The sequence below is a fragment of the Scyliorhinus torazame genome, chromosome 10 (genome assembly GCF_047496885.1).
Source record: "Scyliorhinus torazame isolate Kashiwa2021f chromosome 10, sScyTor2.1, whole genome shotgun sequence".
NCBI lineage: Eukaryota > Metazoa > Chordata > Chondrichthyes > Carcharhiniformes > Scyliorhinidae > Scyliorhinus > Scyliorhinus torazame.
In genome coordinates this window covers 169,525,260-169,541,800 of record NC_092716.1, presented here as the reverse complement: position 1 = coordinate 169,541,800, position 16,541 = coordinate 169,525,260, and positions in this window count along the sequence as shown.

Here is a 16,541-nt window from a genome sequence, read left to right as displayed (position 1 = left end):
CACTGCTCCACACTGGGTTTACTGCTCTCCTGTTGCACTGCTCCACACTGGGTTTGTCGCTCTCCTGTTGCACTGCTCCACACTGGGTTTACTGCTCTCCTGCTGCACTGCTCCACACTGGGTTTGTCGTTCTCCTGTTGCACTGCTCCACACGGGGTTTACTGCTCTCCTCTCGCACGGCTCCACACTGTGTTTGCCGCTCTCCTCCCGCACTGCTCTACACTGGGTTTGTCGCTGTCCTGTTGCTCTGCTCCACACTGTGTATGCTGCTCTCCTCCCGCACTGCTCCACACTGGATTTGCTGCTCTCCTCCCGCACTGCTCCACACTGGGTTTGCCGCTCTCCACCTGCAGTGCTCCACACTGTGTTTGCTGCTCTCCCACCGCACTGCTCTACACTGGGGTTGCTGCTCTCCTCCCGCACTGCTGCACACTGGGTTTGCTGCTCTCATCCCGCACTGCTCCACACTGGGTTTGCTGACCCCCTCACCGCACTGCTCCACACTGGGTTGGCCGCTCTCGTCCTGCACTGGTCCACATTGGATTTGCTGCACTCCTCCCGCACTGCTCACACTGAGTTTGCTGCTCTCGTACCGCACTGCTCTACAGTGGGATTGCCGACCTCCTCCGGCACTGCTCTGTTCTCAGATTGCCGCTCCCCTGTTGCACTGCTCCATACTGTGCTTGCCGCTCTCTTCCTGCACTGCTCTACACTGGGATTACCGCTCTCCTCCCGCACTGCTCTACACTGGGTTTGCCGCTCTCTTCCTGCACTGTTCCACACTGGGTTTGCCGCTTTCCTCTCACACTGCTCCACACTTGGTTTGCCGCTTTCCTCTCGCACTGCCCCACACTGGGTTTATCGCTCTCCTCCCGCACTGCTCCACACTTGGTTTGCCGCTCTCCTCCCGCACTGCTCCACACTGGGTTTATCGCTCTCCTCCCGCACTGCTCCACACTGGGTTTGCCGCTCGCCTTTCGCACTGCTCCACCCTGGGTTTATCGCTCTCCTCCCGCACTGCTCCACACTGTGTTTGCTGCTCTCCTCCTGCACTGCTTCACACTGGGTTTGCTGCTCTCCTCCCGCACTGCTCCACACTGGGTTTGCCGCTCGCCTCTCGCACTGCTCCACACTGGGTTTACCGCTCTCCTCCCGCACTGCTCCACACTGTTTGCTGCTCACCTCCCGCACTGCTCCACACTGTGTTTGCTGCTCTCCTCCCGCACTGCTCCACACTGGGTTTGCCGCTCTACTCCCGCACTGCTCCACACTGGGTTTACTGCTCTCTTCCCTCACTGTTCCACACTGGGATTATCGCTCTCCTCCCGCACTGCTCCCACTGGGTTTGCCGCTCTCCTGTTGCACTGCTCCACACTGGGATTGTCGCTCTCCTGTTGCACTGCTCCACACTGGGTTTACTGCTCTCCTGTTGCACTGCTCCACACTGGGTTTGTCGCTCTCCTGTTGCACTGCTCCACACTGGGTTTACTGCTCTCCTGTTGCACTGCTCCACACTGGGTTTGTCGTTCTCCTGTTGCACTGCTCCACACTGGGTTTACTGCTCTCCTCTCGCACGGCCCCACACTGTGTTTGCCGCTCTCCTCCCGCACTGCTCTACACTGGGTTTGTCGCTGTCCTGTTGCTCTGCTCCACACTGTGTATGCTGCTCTCCTCCCGCACTGCTCCACACTGGATTTGCTGCTCTCCTCCCGCACTGCTCCACACTGGGTTTGCCGCTCTCCACCTGCAGTGCTCCACACTGTGTTTGCTGCTCTCCCACCGCACTGCTCTACACTGGGGTTGCTGCTCTCCTCCCGCACTGCTGCACACTGGGTTTGCTGCTCTCATCCCGCACTGCTCCACACTGGGTTTGCTGAGCCCCTCACCGCACTGCTCCACACTGGGTTGGCCGCTCTCGTCCTGCACTGGTCCACATTGGATTTGCTGCACTCCTCCCGCACTGCTCACACTGAGTTTGCTGCTCTCGTACCGCACTGCTCTACAGTGGGATTGCCGACCTCCTCCGGCACTGCTCTGTTCTCAGATTGCCGCTCCCCTGTTGCACTGCTCCATACTGTGTTTGCCGCTCTCTTCCTGCACTGCTCTACACTGGGATTACCGCTCGCCTTTCGCACTGCTCCACCCTGGGTTTATCGCTCTCCTCCCGCACTGCTCCACACTGTGTTTGCTGCTCTCCTCCTGCACTGCTTCACACTGGGTTTGCTGCTCTCCTCCCGCACTGCTCCACACTGGGTTTGCCGCTCGCCTCTCGCACTGCTCCACACTGGGTTTACCGCTCTCCTCCCGCACTGCTCCACACTGTTTGCTGCTCACCTCCCGCACTGCTCCACACTGTGTTTGCTGCTCTCCTCCCGCACTGCTCCACACTGGGTTTGCCGCTCTACTCCCGCACTGCTCCACACTGGGTTTACTGCTCTCTTCCCTCACTGTTCCACACTGGGATTATCGCTCTCCTCCCGCACTGCTCCCACTGGGTTTGCCGCTCTCCTGTTGCACTGCTCCACACTGGGATTGTCGCTCTCCTGTTGCACTGCTCCACACTGGGTTTACTGCTCTCCTGTTGCACTGCTCCACACTGGGTTTGTCGCTCTCCTGTTGCACTGCTCCACACTGGGTTTACTGCTCTCCTGTTGCACTGCTCCACACTGGGTTTGTCGTTCTCCTGTTGCACTGCTCCACACTGGGTTTACTGCTCTCCTCTCGCACGGCCCCACACTGTGTTTGCCGCTCTCCTCCCGCACTGCTCTACACTGGGTTTGTCGCTGTCCTGTTGCTCTGCTCCACACTGTGTATGCTGCTCTCCTCCCGGACTGCTCCACACTGGATTTGCTGCTCTCCTCCCGCACTGCTCCACACTGGGTTTGCCGCTCTCCACCTGCAGTGCTCCACACTGTGTTTGCTGCTCTCCCACCGCACTGCTCTACACTGGGTTTGCTGCTCTCATCCCGCACTGCTCCACACTGGGTTTGCTGAGCCCCTCACCGCACTGCTCCACACTGGGTTGGCCGCTCTCGTCCTGCACTGGTCCACATTGGATTTGCTGCACTCCTCCCGCACTGCTCACACTGAGTTTGCTGCTCTCGTACCGCACTGCTCTACAGTGGGATTGCCGACCTCCTCCGGCACTGCTCTGTTCTCAGATTGCCGCTCCCCTGTTGCACTGCTCCATACTGTGCTTGCCGCTCTCTTCCTGCACTGCTCTACACTGGGATTACCGCTCTCCTCCCGCACTGCTCTACACTGGGTTTGCCGCTCTCTTCCTGCACTGCTCCACACTGGGTTTGCCGCTTTCCTCTCGCACTGCTCCACACTTGGTTTGCCGCTTTCCTCTCGCACTGCCCCACACTGGGTTTATCGCTCTCCTCCCGCACTGCTCCACACTGGGTTTGCCGCTTTCCTCTCGCACTGCTCCACACTGGGTTTGCCGCTTTCCTCTCGCACTGCTCCACACTGGGTTTATCGCTCTCCTCCCGCACTGCTCCACACTGGGTTTGCCGCTTTCCTCTCGCACTGCTCCACACTGGGTTTGCCGCTCGCCTTTCGCACTGCTCCACCCTGGGTTTATCGCTCTCCTCCCGCACTGCTCCACACTGTGTTTGCTGCTCTCCTCCTGCACTGCTTCACACTGGGTTTGCTGCTCTCCTCCCGCACTGCTCCACACTGGGTTTGCCGCTCGCCTCTCGCACTGCTCCACACTGGGTTTACCGCTCTCCTCCCGCACTGCTCCACACTGTGTTTGCTGCTCACCTCCCGCACTGCTCCACACTGTGTTTGCTGCTCACCTCCCGCACTGCTCCACACTGTGTTTGCTGCTCACCTCCCGCACTGCTCCACACTGGGTTTCCCGCTCTCCTCCCGCATTGCTCCACACTGGGTTTGCTGCTCTCTTCCCGCACTGCTCCACACTGGGATTATCGCTCTCCTCCCGCACTGCTCCCACTGGGTATGCCGCTCTCCTGTTGCACTGCTCCACACTGGGTTTGTCGATCTCCTGTTGCACTGCTCCACACTGGGTTTACTGCTCTCCTGTTGCACTGCTCCCACTGGGTATTGTCGCTCTCCTGTTGCACTGCTCCACACTGGGTTTACTGCTCTCCTGTTGCACTGCTCCCGCACTGCTCCACACTGGGATTGCCGCTCTCCACCTGCAGTGCTCCACACTGTGTTTGCTGCTCTCCCACCGCACTGCTCTACACTGGGGTTGCTGCTCTCCTCCCACACTGCTCCACACTGGGTTGGCCGCTCTCGTCCTGCACTGGTCCACACTGGATTTGCTGCTCTCCTACCGCACTGCTCTACAGTGGGTTTGCCGCTCTCCTCCGGCACTGCTCTGTTCTCAGATTGCCGCTCCCCTGTTGCACTGCTCCATACTGTGTTTACCGCTCTCTTCCTGCACTGCTCTACACTGGGATTACCGATCTCCTCCCGCACTGCACCACACTGGGCTTGCTGCTCTCCTACCGCACTGCTCTACACTGGGTTTGCCGCTCTCTTCCTGCACTGCTCTACACTGGGATTACCGCTCTCCTCCCGCACTGCACCACACTGGGTTTGCTGCTCTCCTCCCGCACTGCTCTACACTGGGTTTGCTGCTCTCCTCCCGCACTGCTCTACACTGGGTTTGCTGCTCTCCTCCCGCACTGCTCCACACTGGGTTTGCTGCTCTCCTCCCGCACTGCTCCACACTGGGTTTGCTGCTCTCCTCCCCCACTGCTCTGTACTCAGATTGGTGCTCCCCTGTTGCACTGCTCCACACTGGGTTTGCCGCTCTCCTCCCGCGCTGCTCTACACTGGGTTTGCTGCTCTCCTCCCACACTGCTCCACACTGGATTTGCTGCTCTCCTCCCGCACTGCTCCAAACTGGGTTTGCCGCTCTCCACCTGCAGTGCTCCACACTGTGTTTGCTGCTCTCCCACCGCACTGCTCTACACTGGGGTTGCTGCTCTCAGCCCGCACTGCTCCACACTGGGTTAGCCGCTCTCGTCCTGCACTGGTCCACACTGGATTTGCTGCACTCCTCCCGCACTGCTCACACTGGGTTTGCTGCTCTCCTACCGCACTGCTCTACAGTGGGTTTGCCGACCTCCTCCGGCACTGCTCTGTTCTCAGAATGCCGCTCCCCTGTTGCAAGGCTCCATACTGTGTTTGCCGCTCTCTTCCTGCACTGCTCTACACGGGGATTACCGCTCTCCTCCCGCACTGCTCTACACTTGGTTTACCGCTCTCTTCCTGCACTGCTCCACACTGGGTTTGCCGCTTTCCTCTCGCACTGCTCCACACTGGGTTTGCCGCTTTCCTCTCGCACTGCTCCACACTGGGTTTATCGCTCTCCTCCCGCACTGCTCCACACTGGGTTTGTTGCTCGCCTCTCGCACTGCTCCACCCTGGGTTTATCGCTCTCCTCCCGCACTGCTCCACACTGTGTTTGCTGCTCTCCTCCCGCACTGCTCCACACTGGGTTTGCCGCTCGCCTCTCGCACTGCTCCACACTGGGTTTACCGCTCTCCTCCCGCACTGCTCCACACTGTGTTTGCTGCTCTCCTCCCGCACTGCTCCACACTGGGTTTGCTGCTCTCATCCCGCACTGCTCCACACTGGGATTATCGCTCTCCTCCCGCACTGCTCCCACTGGGTATGCCGCTCTCCTGTTACACTGCTCCACACTGGGTTTGTCGATCTCCTGTTGCACTGCTCCACACTGGGTTTACTGCTCTCCTGTTGCACTGCTCCACACTGGGTTTGTCGCTCTCCTGTTGCACTGCTCCACACTGGGTTTACTGCTCTCCTGTTGCACTGCTCCACACTGGGTTTGTCGTTCTCCTGTTGCACTGCTCCACACTGGGTTTACTGCTCTCCTCTCGCACTGCTCCCACTGGGTTCGCCGCTCTCCTCCCGCACTGCTCCACACTGGGTTTGCTGACCCCCTCACCGCACTGCTCCACACTGGAATTACCGCTCTCCTGTTGCACTGCTCCACACTCGGTTTACTGCTCTCCTCCCGCACTGCTCCACACTGTGTTTGCCGCTCTCCTCCTGCACTGCTCCACACTGTGTTTGCCGCTCTCCTCCCGCACTGCTTTACACTGGGTTTGTCGCTGTCCTGTTGCTCTGCTCCACACTGTGTATGCTGCTCTCCTCCCGCACTGCTCCACACTGGATTTGCCGCTCTCCTCCCGCACTGCTCCACACTGGGATTGCCGCTCTCCACTTGCAGTGCTCCACAATGTGTTTGCTGCTCTCCCACCGCACTGCTCTACACTGGGGTTGCTGCTCTCCTCCCACACTGCTCCACACTGGGTTGGCCGCTCTCGTCCTGCACTGGTCCACACTGGATTTGCTGCTCTCCTACCGCACTGCTCTACAGTGGGTTTGCCGCTCTCCTCCGGCACTGCTCTGTTCTCAGATTGCCGCTCCCCTGTTGCACTGCTCCATACTGTGTTTGCCGCTCTCTTCCTGCACTGCTCTACAGTGGGATTACCGCTCTCCTCCCGCACTGCACCACACTGGGCTTGCTGCTCTCCTACCGCACTGCTCTACACTGGGTTTGCCGCTCTCTTGTTGCTCTGCTCCACACTGGGATTACTGCTCCCCTGTTGCACTGCTCCACACTGGGTTTGCTGCTCTCCTCCCGCACTGCTCTACACTGGGTTTGCTGCTCTCCTCCCGCATTGCTCTACACTGGGTTTGCTGCTCTCCTCCCGCACTGCTCCACACTGGGTTTGCTGCTCTCCTCCCGCACTGCTCCACACTGGGTTTGCTGCTCTCCTCCCCCACTGCTCTGTACTCAGATTGGCGCTCCCCTGTTGCACTGCTCGACACTGGGTTTGCTGCTCTCCTCCCACACTGCTCCACACTGGATTTGCTGCTCTCCTCCCGCACTGCTCCAAACTGGGTTTGCCGCTCTGCACCTGCAGTGCTCCACACTGTGTTTGCTGCTCTCCCACCGCACTGCTCTACACTGGGGTTGCTGCTCTCCTCCCGCACTGCTCCACACTGGGTTAGCCGCTCTCGTCCTGCACTGGTCCATACTGGATTTGCTGCACTCCTCCCGCACTGCTCACACTGGGTTTGCTGCTCTCCTACCGCACTGATCTACAGTGGGTTTGCCGGCCTCCTCCGGCACTGCTCTGTTCTCAGAATGCCGCTCCCCTGTTGCTAGGCTCCATACTGTGTTTGCCGCTCTCTTCCTGCACTGCTCTACACGGGGATTACCGCTCTCCTCCCGTACTGCTCTACACTTGGTTTGCCGCTCTCTTCCTGCACTGCTCCACACTGGGTTTGCCGCTTTCCTCTCGCACTGCTCCACACTGGGTTTGCCGCTTTCCTCTCGCACTGCTCCACACTGGGTTTATCGCTCTCCTCCCGCACTGCTCCACACTGGGTTTGTTGCTCGCCTCTCGCACCGCTCCACCCTGGGTTTATCGCTCTCCTCCCGCACTGCTCCACACTGTGTTTGCTGCTCTCCTCCCGCACTGCTCCACACTGGGTTTGCCGCTCGCCTCTCGCACTGCTCCACACTGGGTTTACCGCTCTCCTCCCGCACTGCTCCACACTGTGTTGCTGCTCTCCTCCCGCACTGCTCCACACTGGGTTTGCCGCTCTCCTCCCGCACTGCTGCACACTTTGTTTGCTGCTCTCATCCCGCACTGCTCCACACTGGGATTATCGCTCTCCTCCCGCACTGCTCCCACTGGGTATGCCGCTCTCCTGTTGCACTGCTCCACACTGGGTTTGTCGATCTCCTGTTGCACTGCTCCACATTGGGTTTACTGCTCTCCTGTTGCACTGCTCCACACTGGGTTTGTCGCTCTCCTGTTGCACTGCTCCACACTGGGTTTACTGCTCTCCTGTTGCACTGCTCCACACTGGGTTTGTCGTTCTCCTGTTGCACTGCTCCACACTGGGTTTACTGCTCTCCTCTCGCACTGCTCCCACTGGGTTTGCCGCTCTCCTCCCGCACTGCTCCACACTGGGTTTGCTGACCCCCTCACCGCACTGCTCCACACTGGGATTACCGCTCTCCTGTTGCACTGCTCCACACTCGGTTTACTGCTCTCCTCCCGCACTGCTCCACACTGTGTTTGCCGCTCTCCTCCTGCACTGCTCCACACTGTGTTTGCCGCTCTACTCCCGCACTGCTTTCCACTGGGTTTGTCGCTGTCCTGTTGCTCTGCTCCACACTGTGTATGCTGCTCTCCTCCCGCACTGCTCCACACTGGATTTGCCGCTCTCCTCCCGCACTGCTCCACACTGGGATTGCCGCTCTCCACCTGCAGTGCTCCACACTGTGTTTGCTGCTCTCCCACCGCACTGCTCTTCACCGGGGTTGCTGCTCTCCTCCCACACTGCTCCACACTGGGTTGGCCGCTCTCATCCTGCACTGGTCCACACTGGATTGCTGTTCTCCTACCGCACTGCTCTACAGTGGGTTAACCGCTCACCTCCGGCACTGCTCTGTTCTCAGATTGCCGCTCCCCTGTTGCACTGCTCCATACTGTGTTTGCCGCTCTCTTCCTGCACTGCTCTACACTGGGATTACCGCTCTCCTCCCGCACTGCACCACGCTGGGCTTGCTGCTCTCCTACCGCACTGCTCTACACTGGGTTTGCCGCTCTCTTGTTGCTCTGCTCCACACTGGGATTACTGCTCCCCTGTTGCACTGCTCCCCACTGGGTTTGCTGCTCTCCTCCCGCACTGCTCTACACTGGGTTTGCTGCTCTCCTCCCGCACTGCTCCACACTGGGTTTGCCGCTCTCCTCCCGCACTGCTCCACACTGGGTTTGCTGCTCTCTTCCCGCACTGCTCCACATTGGGATTATCGCTCTCCTCCCGCACTGCTCCCACTGGGTATGCCGCTCTCCTGTTGCACTGCTCCACACTGGGTTTGTCGATCTCCTGTTGCACTGCTCCACACTGGGTTTGTCGCTCTCCTGTTGCACTGCTCCACACTGGGTTTCTCGCTCTCCTGTTGCACTGCTCCACACTGGGTTTACTGCTCTCCTGTTGCACTGCTCCACACTGGGTTTGTCGTTCTCCTGTTGCACTGCTCCACACTGGGTTTACTGCTCTCCTCTCGCACTGCTCCCACTGGGTATGCCGCTCTCCTCCCGCACTGCTCCACACTGGGTTTGCTGACCCCCTCACTGCACTGCTCCACACTGGGATTACCGCTCTCCTGTTGCACTTCTCCACACTCGGTTGACCGCTCTCCTCCCGCACTGCTCCACACTGGGTTTGCCGCTCTCCTCACGCACTGCTCCACACTGTGTTTGCCGCTCTCCTCCTGCACTGCTCCACACTGTGTTTGCCGCTCTCCTCCCGCACTGCTTTCCACTGGGTTTGTCGCTGTCCTGTTGCTCTGCTCCACACTGTGTATGCTGCTCTCCTCCGGCACTGCTCCACACTGGATTTGCCGCTCTCCTCCCGCACTGCTCCACACTGGGATTGCCGCTCTCCACCTGCAGTGCTCCACACTGTGTTTGCTGCTCTCCCACCTCACTGCTCTACACTGGGGTTGCTGCTCTCCTCCCACACTGCTCCACACTGGGTTGGCCGCTCTCGTCCTGCACTGCTCCACACTGGATTTGCTGCTCTCCTACCGCACTGCTCCACAGTGGGTTTGCCGCTCTCCTCCGGCACTGCTCTGTTCTCAGATTGCCGCTCCCCTGTTGCACTGCTCCATACTGTGTTTGCCGCTCTCTTCCTGCACTGCTCTACACTGGGATTACAGCTCTCCTCCCGCACTGCACCACACTGGGCTTGCTGCTCTCCTACCGCACTGCTCTACACTGGGTTTGCCGCTCTCCTGTTGCTCTGCTCCACACTGGGATTACTGCTCCCCTGTTGCACTGCTCCACACTGGGTTTGCTGCTCTCCTCCCGCACTGCTCTACACTGGGTTTGCTGCTCTCCTCCCGCACTGCTGCACACTGGGTTTGCTGCTCTCCTCCCGCACTGCTCTGTACTCAGATTGGCGCTCCCCTGTTGCACTGCTCCACACTGGGTTTGCTGCTCTCCTCCCGCACTGCTCCACACTGGGTTGGCCGCTCGCCTCTCGCACTGCTCCACAATGGGTTTACCGCTCTCCTCCCGCACTGCTCCACACTGTGTTTGCTGCTCTCCTCCCGCACTGCTCCACACTGGGTTTGCCGCTCTCCTTCGCGCACTGCTCCACACTGGGTTTGCTGCTCTCTTCCCGCACTGCTCCACACTGGGATTATCGCTCTCCTCCCACACTGCTCCCACTGGGTATGCCGCTCTCCTGTTGCACTGCTCCACACTGGGTTTGTCGATCTCCTGTTGCACTGCTCCACACTGGGTTTACTGCTCTCCTGTTGCACTGCTCCACACTGGGTTTGTCGCTCTCCTCCCGCACTGCTCCACACTGGGTTTACTGCTCTCCTGTTGCACTGCTCCACACTGGGTTTGTCGTTCTCCTGTTGCACTGCTCCACACTGGGTTTACTGCTCTCCTCTCGCACTGCTCCCACTGGGTTTGCCGCTCTCCTCCCGCACTGCTCCACACTGGGTTTGCTGACCCCCTCACCGCACTGCTCCACACTGGGATTACCGCTCTCCTGTTGCACTGCTCCACACTGGGTTTGCCGCTCTCCTGTTGCACTGCTCCACACTGGGTTTGTCGATCTCCTGTTGCACTGCTCCACACTGGGTTTACTGCTCTCCTGTTGCACTGCTCCACACTGGGTTTGTCGCTCTCCTCCCGCACTGCTCCACACTGGGTTTACTGCTCTCCTGTTGCACTGCTCCACACTGGGTTTGTCGTTCTCCTGTTGCACTGCTCCACACTGGGTTTACTGCTCTCCTCTCGCACTGCTCCCACTGGGTTTGCCGCTCTCCTCCCGCACTGCTCCACACTGGGTTTGCTGACCCCCTCACCGCACTGCTCCACACTGGGATTACCGCTCTCCTGTTGCACTGCTCCACACTGGGTTTGCCGCTCTCCTCCCGCACTGCTCCACACTGGGTTTGCCGCTCTCCTCCCGCATTGCTCTACACTGTTTGCCGCTCTCCTCCCGCACTGCTTTACACTGGGTTTGTCGCTGCCTATTGTTGCTCTGCTCCGCACTGTGTATGCCACTCTCCTCCCGCACTGCTCCACACTGGGATTGCCACTCTCCACCTGCAGTGCTCCACACTGTGTTTGCTGCTCTCCCACCGCACTGCTCTTCACTGGGGTTGCTGCTCTCCTCCCACACTACTCCACACTGGGTTGGCCGCTCTCTTCCTGCACTGGTCCACACTGGATTTACTGCTCTCCTACCGCACTGCTCTACAGTGGGTTTGCCACTCTCCTTCGCACTGCTCTGTTCTCAGATTGCCGCTCCCCTGTTGCACTGCTCCATACTGTGTTTGCCGCTCTCTTCCTGCACTGCTCTACACTGGGATTACCGCTCTCCTCCCGCACTGGACCACGCTGGGCTTGCTGCTCTCCTACCGCACTGCTCTACACTGGGTTTGCCGCTCTCTTGTTGCTCTGCTCCACACTGGGTTTGCTGTTCTCCTCCCGCACTGCTCCACACTGGGTTTGCTGCTCTCCTCCCGCACTGCTCTACACTGGGTTTGCTGCTCTCCTCCCGCACTGCTGCACACTGGGTTTGCTGCTCTCCTCCCGCACTGCTCTGTACTCAGATTGGCGCTCCCCTGTTGCACTGCTCCACACTGGGTTTGCTGCTCTCCTCCCGCACTGCTCCACACTGGGATTGCCCCTCTCCTCCCGCATTTCTCCACACTGGGGTTGCTGCTCTCCTCCCGCACTGCTCCACACTCGGTTTACTGCTCTCCTCCCGCACTGCTCCACACTGTGTTTGCCGCTCTCCTCCTGCACTGCTCCACACTGTGTTTGCCGCTCTCCTCCCGCACTGCTTTACACTGGGTTTGTCGCTGTCCTGTTGCTTTGCTCCACACTGTGTATGCTGCTCTCCTCCCGCACTGCTCCACACTGGATTTGCCGCTCTCCTCCCGCACTGCTCCACACTGGGATTGCCGCTCTCCACCTGCAGTGCTCCACACTGTGTTTGCTGCTCTCCCACCGCACTGCTCTTCACCGGGGTTGCTGCTCTCCTCCCACACTGCTCCACACTGGGTTGGCCGCTCTCATCCTGCACTGGTCCACACTGGATTGCTGTTCTCCTACCGCACTGCTCTACAGTGGGTTTACCGCTCACCTCCGGCACTGCTCTGTTCTCAGATTGCCGCTCCCCTGTTGCACTGCTCCATACTGTGTTTGCCGCTCTCTTCCTGCACTGCTCTACACTGGGATTACCGCTCTCCTCCCGCACTGCACCACGCTGGGCTTGCTGCTCTCCTACCGCACTGCTCTACACTGGGTTTGCCGCTCTCTTGTTGCTCTGCTCCACACTGGGATTACTGCTCCCCTGTTGCACTGCTCCCCACTGGGTTTGCTGCTCTCCTCCCGCACTGCTCTACACTGGGTTTGCTGCTCTCCTCCCGCACTGCTCCACACTGGGTTTGCCGCTCTCCTCCCGCACTGCTCCACACTGGGTTTGCTGCTCTCTTCCCGCACTGCTCCACACTGGGATTATCGCTCTCCTCCCGCACTGCTCCCACTGGGTATGCCGCTCTCCTGTTGCACTGCTCCACACTGGGTTTGTCGATCTCCTGTTGCACTGCTCCACACTGGGTTTGTCGCTCTCCTGTTGCACTGCTCCACACTGGGTTTGTCGCTCTCCTGTTGCACTGCTCCACACTGGGTTTACTGCTCTCCTGTTGCACTGCTCCACACTGGGTTTGTCGTTCTCCTGTTGCACTGCTCCACACTGGGTTTACTGCTCTCCTCTCGCACTGCTCCCACTGGGTATGCCGCTCTCCTCCCGCACTGCTCCACACTGGGTTTGCCGCTTTCCTCTCGCACTGCTCCACACTGGGTTTATCGCTCTCCTCCCGCACTGCTCCACACTGGGTTTGTTGCTCGCCTCTCGCACTGCTCCACCCTGGGTTTATCGCTCTCCTCCCGCACTGCTCCACACTGTGTTTGCTGCTCTCCTCCCGCACTGCTCCACACTGGGTTTGCCGCTCGCCTCTCGCACTGCTCCACACTGGGTTTACCGCTCTCCTCCCGCACTGCTCCACACTGTGTTTGCTGCTCTCCTCCCGCACTGCTCCACACTGGGTTTGCTGCTCTCATCCCGCACTGCTCCACACTGGGATTATCGCTCTCCTCCCGCACTGCTCCCACTGGGTATGCCGCTCTCCTGTTACACTGCTCCACACTGGGTTTGTCGATCTCCTGTTGCACTGCTCCACACTGGGTTTACTGCTCTCCTGTTGCACTGCTCCACACTAGGTTTGTCGCTCTCCTGTTGCACTGCTCCACACTGGGTTTACTGCTCTCTTGTTGCACTGCTCCACACTGGGTTTGTCGTTCTCCTGTTGCACTGCTCCACACTGGGTTTACTGCTCTCCTCTCGCACTGCTCCCACTGGGTTTGCCGCTCTCCTCCCGCACTGCTCCACACTGGGTTTGCTGACCACCTCACCGCACTGCTCCACACTGGAATTACCGCTCTCCTCCCGCACTGCTCCACACTCGGTTTACTGCTCTCCTCCCGCACAGCTCCACACTGTGTTTGCCGCTCTCCTCCTGCACTGCTCCACACTGTGTTTGCCGCTCTCCTCCCGCACTGCTTTACACTGGGTTTGTCGCTGTCCTGTTGCTCTGCTCCACACTGTGTATGCTGCTGTCCTCCCGCACTGCTCCACACTGGATTTGCCGCGCTCCTCCCGCACTGCTCCACACTGGGATTGCCGCTCTCCACCTGCAGTGCTCCACAATGTGTTTGCTGCTCTCCCACCGCACTGCTCTACACTGGGGTTGCTGCTCTCCTCCCACACTGCTCCACACTGGGTTGGCCGCTCTCGTCCTGCACTGGTCCACACTGGATTTGCTGCTCTCCTACCGCATTGCTCTACAGTGGGTTTGCCGCTCTCCTCCGGCACTGCTCTGTTCTCAGATTGCCGCTCCCCTGTTGCACTGCTCCATACTGTGTTTGCCGCTCTCTTCCTGCACTGCTCTACACTGGGATTACCGCTCTCCTCCCGCACTGCACCACACTGGGCTTGCTGCTCTCCTACCGCACTGCTCTACACTGGGTTTGCCGCTCTCTTGTTGCTCTGCTCCACACTGGGATTACTGCTCCCCTGTTGCACTGCTCCACACTGGGTTTGCTGCTCTCCTCCCGCACTGCTCTACACTGGGTTTGCTGCTCTCCTCCCGCATTGCTCTACACTGGGTTTGCTGCTCTCCTCCCGCACTGCTCCACACTGGGTTTGCTGCTCTCCTCCCGCACTGCTCCACACTGGGTTTGCTGCTCTCCTCCCCCACTGCTCTGTACTCAGATTGGCGCTCCCCTGTTGCACTGCTCGACACTGGGTTTGCTGCTCTCCTCCCACACTGCTCCACACTGGATTTGCTGCTCTCCTCCCGCACTGCTCCAAACTGGGTTTGCCGCTCTGCACCTGCAGTGCTCCACACTGTGTTTGCTGCTCTCCCACCGCACTGCTCTACACTGGGGTTGCTGCTCTCCTCCCGCACTGCTCCACACTGGGTTAGCCGCTCTCGTCCTGCACTGGTCCATACTGGATTTGCTGCACTCCTCCCGCACTGCTCACACTGGGTTTGCTGCTCTCCTACCGCACTGATCTACAGTGGGTTTGCCGGCCTCCTCCGGCACTGCTCTGTTCTCAGAATGCCGCTCCCCTGTTGCTAGGCTCCATACTGTGTTTGCCGCTCTCTTCCTGCACTGCTCTACACGGGGATTACCGCTCTCCTCCCGTACTGCTCTACACTTGGTTTGCCGCTCTCTTCCTGCACTGCTCCACACTGGGTTTGCCGCTTTCCTCTCGCACTGCTCCACACTGGGTTTGCCGCTTTCCTCTCGCACTGCTCCACACTGGGTTTATCGCTCTCCTCCCGCACTGCTCCACACTGGGTTTGTTGCTCGCCTCTCGCACCGCTCCACCCTGGGTTTATCGCTCTCCCCCCGCACTGCTCCACACTGTGTTTGCTGCTCTCCTCCCGCACTGCTCCACACTGGGTTTGCCGCTCGCCTCTCGCACTGCTCCACACTGGGTTTACCGCTCTCCTCCCGCACTGCTCCACACTGTGTTGCTGCTCTCCTCCCGCACTGCTCCACACTGGGTTTGCCGCTCTCCTCCCGCACTGCTGCACACTGGGTTTGCTGCTCTCATCCCGCACTGCTCCACACTGGGATTATCGCTCTCCTCCCGCACTGCTGCCACTGGGTATGCCGCTCTCCTGTTGCACTGCTCCACACTGGGTTTGTCGATCTCCTGTTGCACTGCTCCACATTGGGTTTACTGCTCTCCTGTTGCACTGCTCCACACTGGGTTTGTCGCTCTCCTGTTGCACTGCTCCACACTGGGTTTACTGCTCTCCTGTTGCACTGCTCCACACTGGGTTTGTCGTTCTCCTGTTGCACTGCTCCACACTGGGTTTACTGCTCTCCTCTCGCACTGCTCCCACTGGGTTTGCCGCTCTCCTCCCGCACTGCTCCACACTGGGTTTGCTGACCCCCTCACCGCACTGCTCCACACTGGGATTACCGCTCTCCTGTTGCACTGCTCCACACTCGGTTTACTGCTCTCCTCCCGCACTGCTCCACACTGTGTTTGCCGCTCTCCTCCTGCACTGCTCCACACTGTGTTTGCCGCTCTCCTCCCGCACTGCTTTACACTGGGTTTGTCGCTGTCCTGTTGCTCTGCTCCACACTGTGTATGCTGCTCTCCTCCCGCACTGCTCCACACTGGATTTGCCGCTCTCCTCCCGCACTGCTCCACACTGGGATTGCCGCTCTCCACCTGCAGTGCTCCACACTGTGTTTGCTGCTCTCCCACCGCACTGCTCTTCACCGGGTTTGCTGCTCTCCTCCCACACTGCTCCACACTGGGTTGGCCGCTCTCATCCTGCACTGGTCCACACTGGATTGCTGTTCTCCTACCGCACTGCTCTACAGTGGGTTAACCGCTCACCTCCGGCACTGCTCTGTTCTCAGATTGCCGCTCCCCTGTTGCACTGCTCCATACTGTGTTTGCCGCTCTCTTCCTGCACTGCTCTACACTGGGATTACCGCTCTCCTCCCGCACTGCACCACGCTGGGCTTGCTGCTCTCCTACCGCACTGCTCTACACTGGGTTTGCCGCTCTCTTGTTGCTCTGCTCCACACTGGGATTACTGCTCCCCTGTTGCACTGCTCCCCACTGGGTTTGCTGCTCTCCTCCCGCACTGCTCTACACTGGGTTTGCTGCTCTCCTCCCGCACTGCTCCACACTGGGTTTGCCGCTCTCCTCCCGCACTGCTCCACACTGGGTTTGCTGCTCTCTTCCCGCACTGCTCCACACTGGGATTATCGCTCTCCTCCCGCACTGCTCCCACTGGGTATGCCGCTCTCCTGTTGCACTGCTCCACACTGGGTTTGTCGATCTCCTGTTGCACTGCTCCACACTGGGTTTGTCGCTCTCCTGTT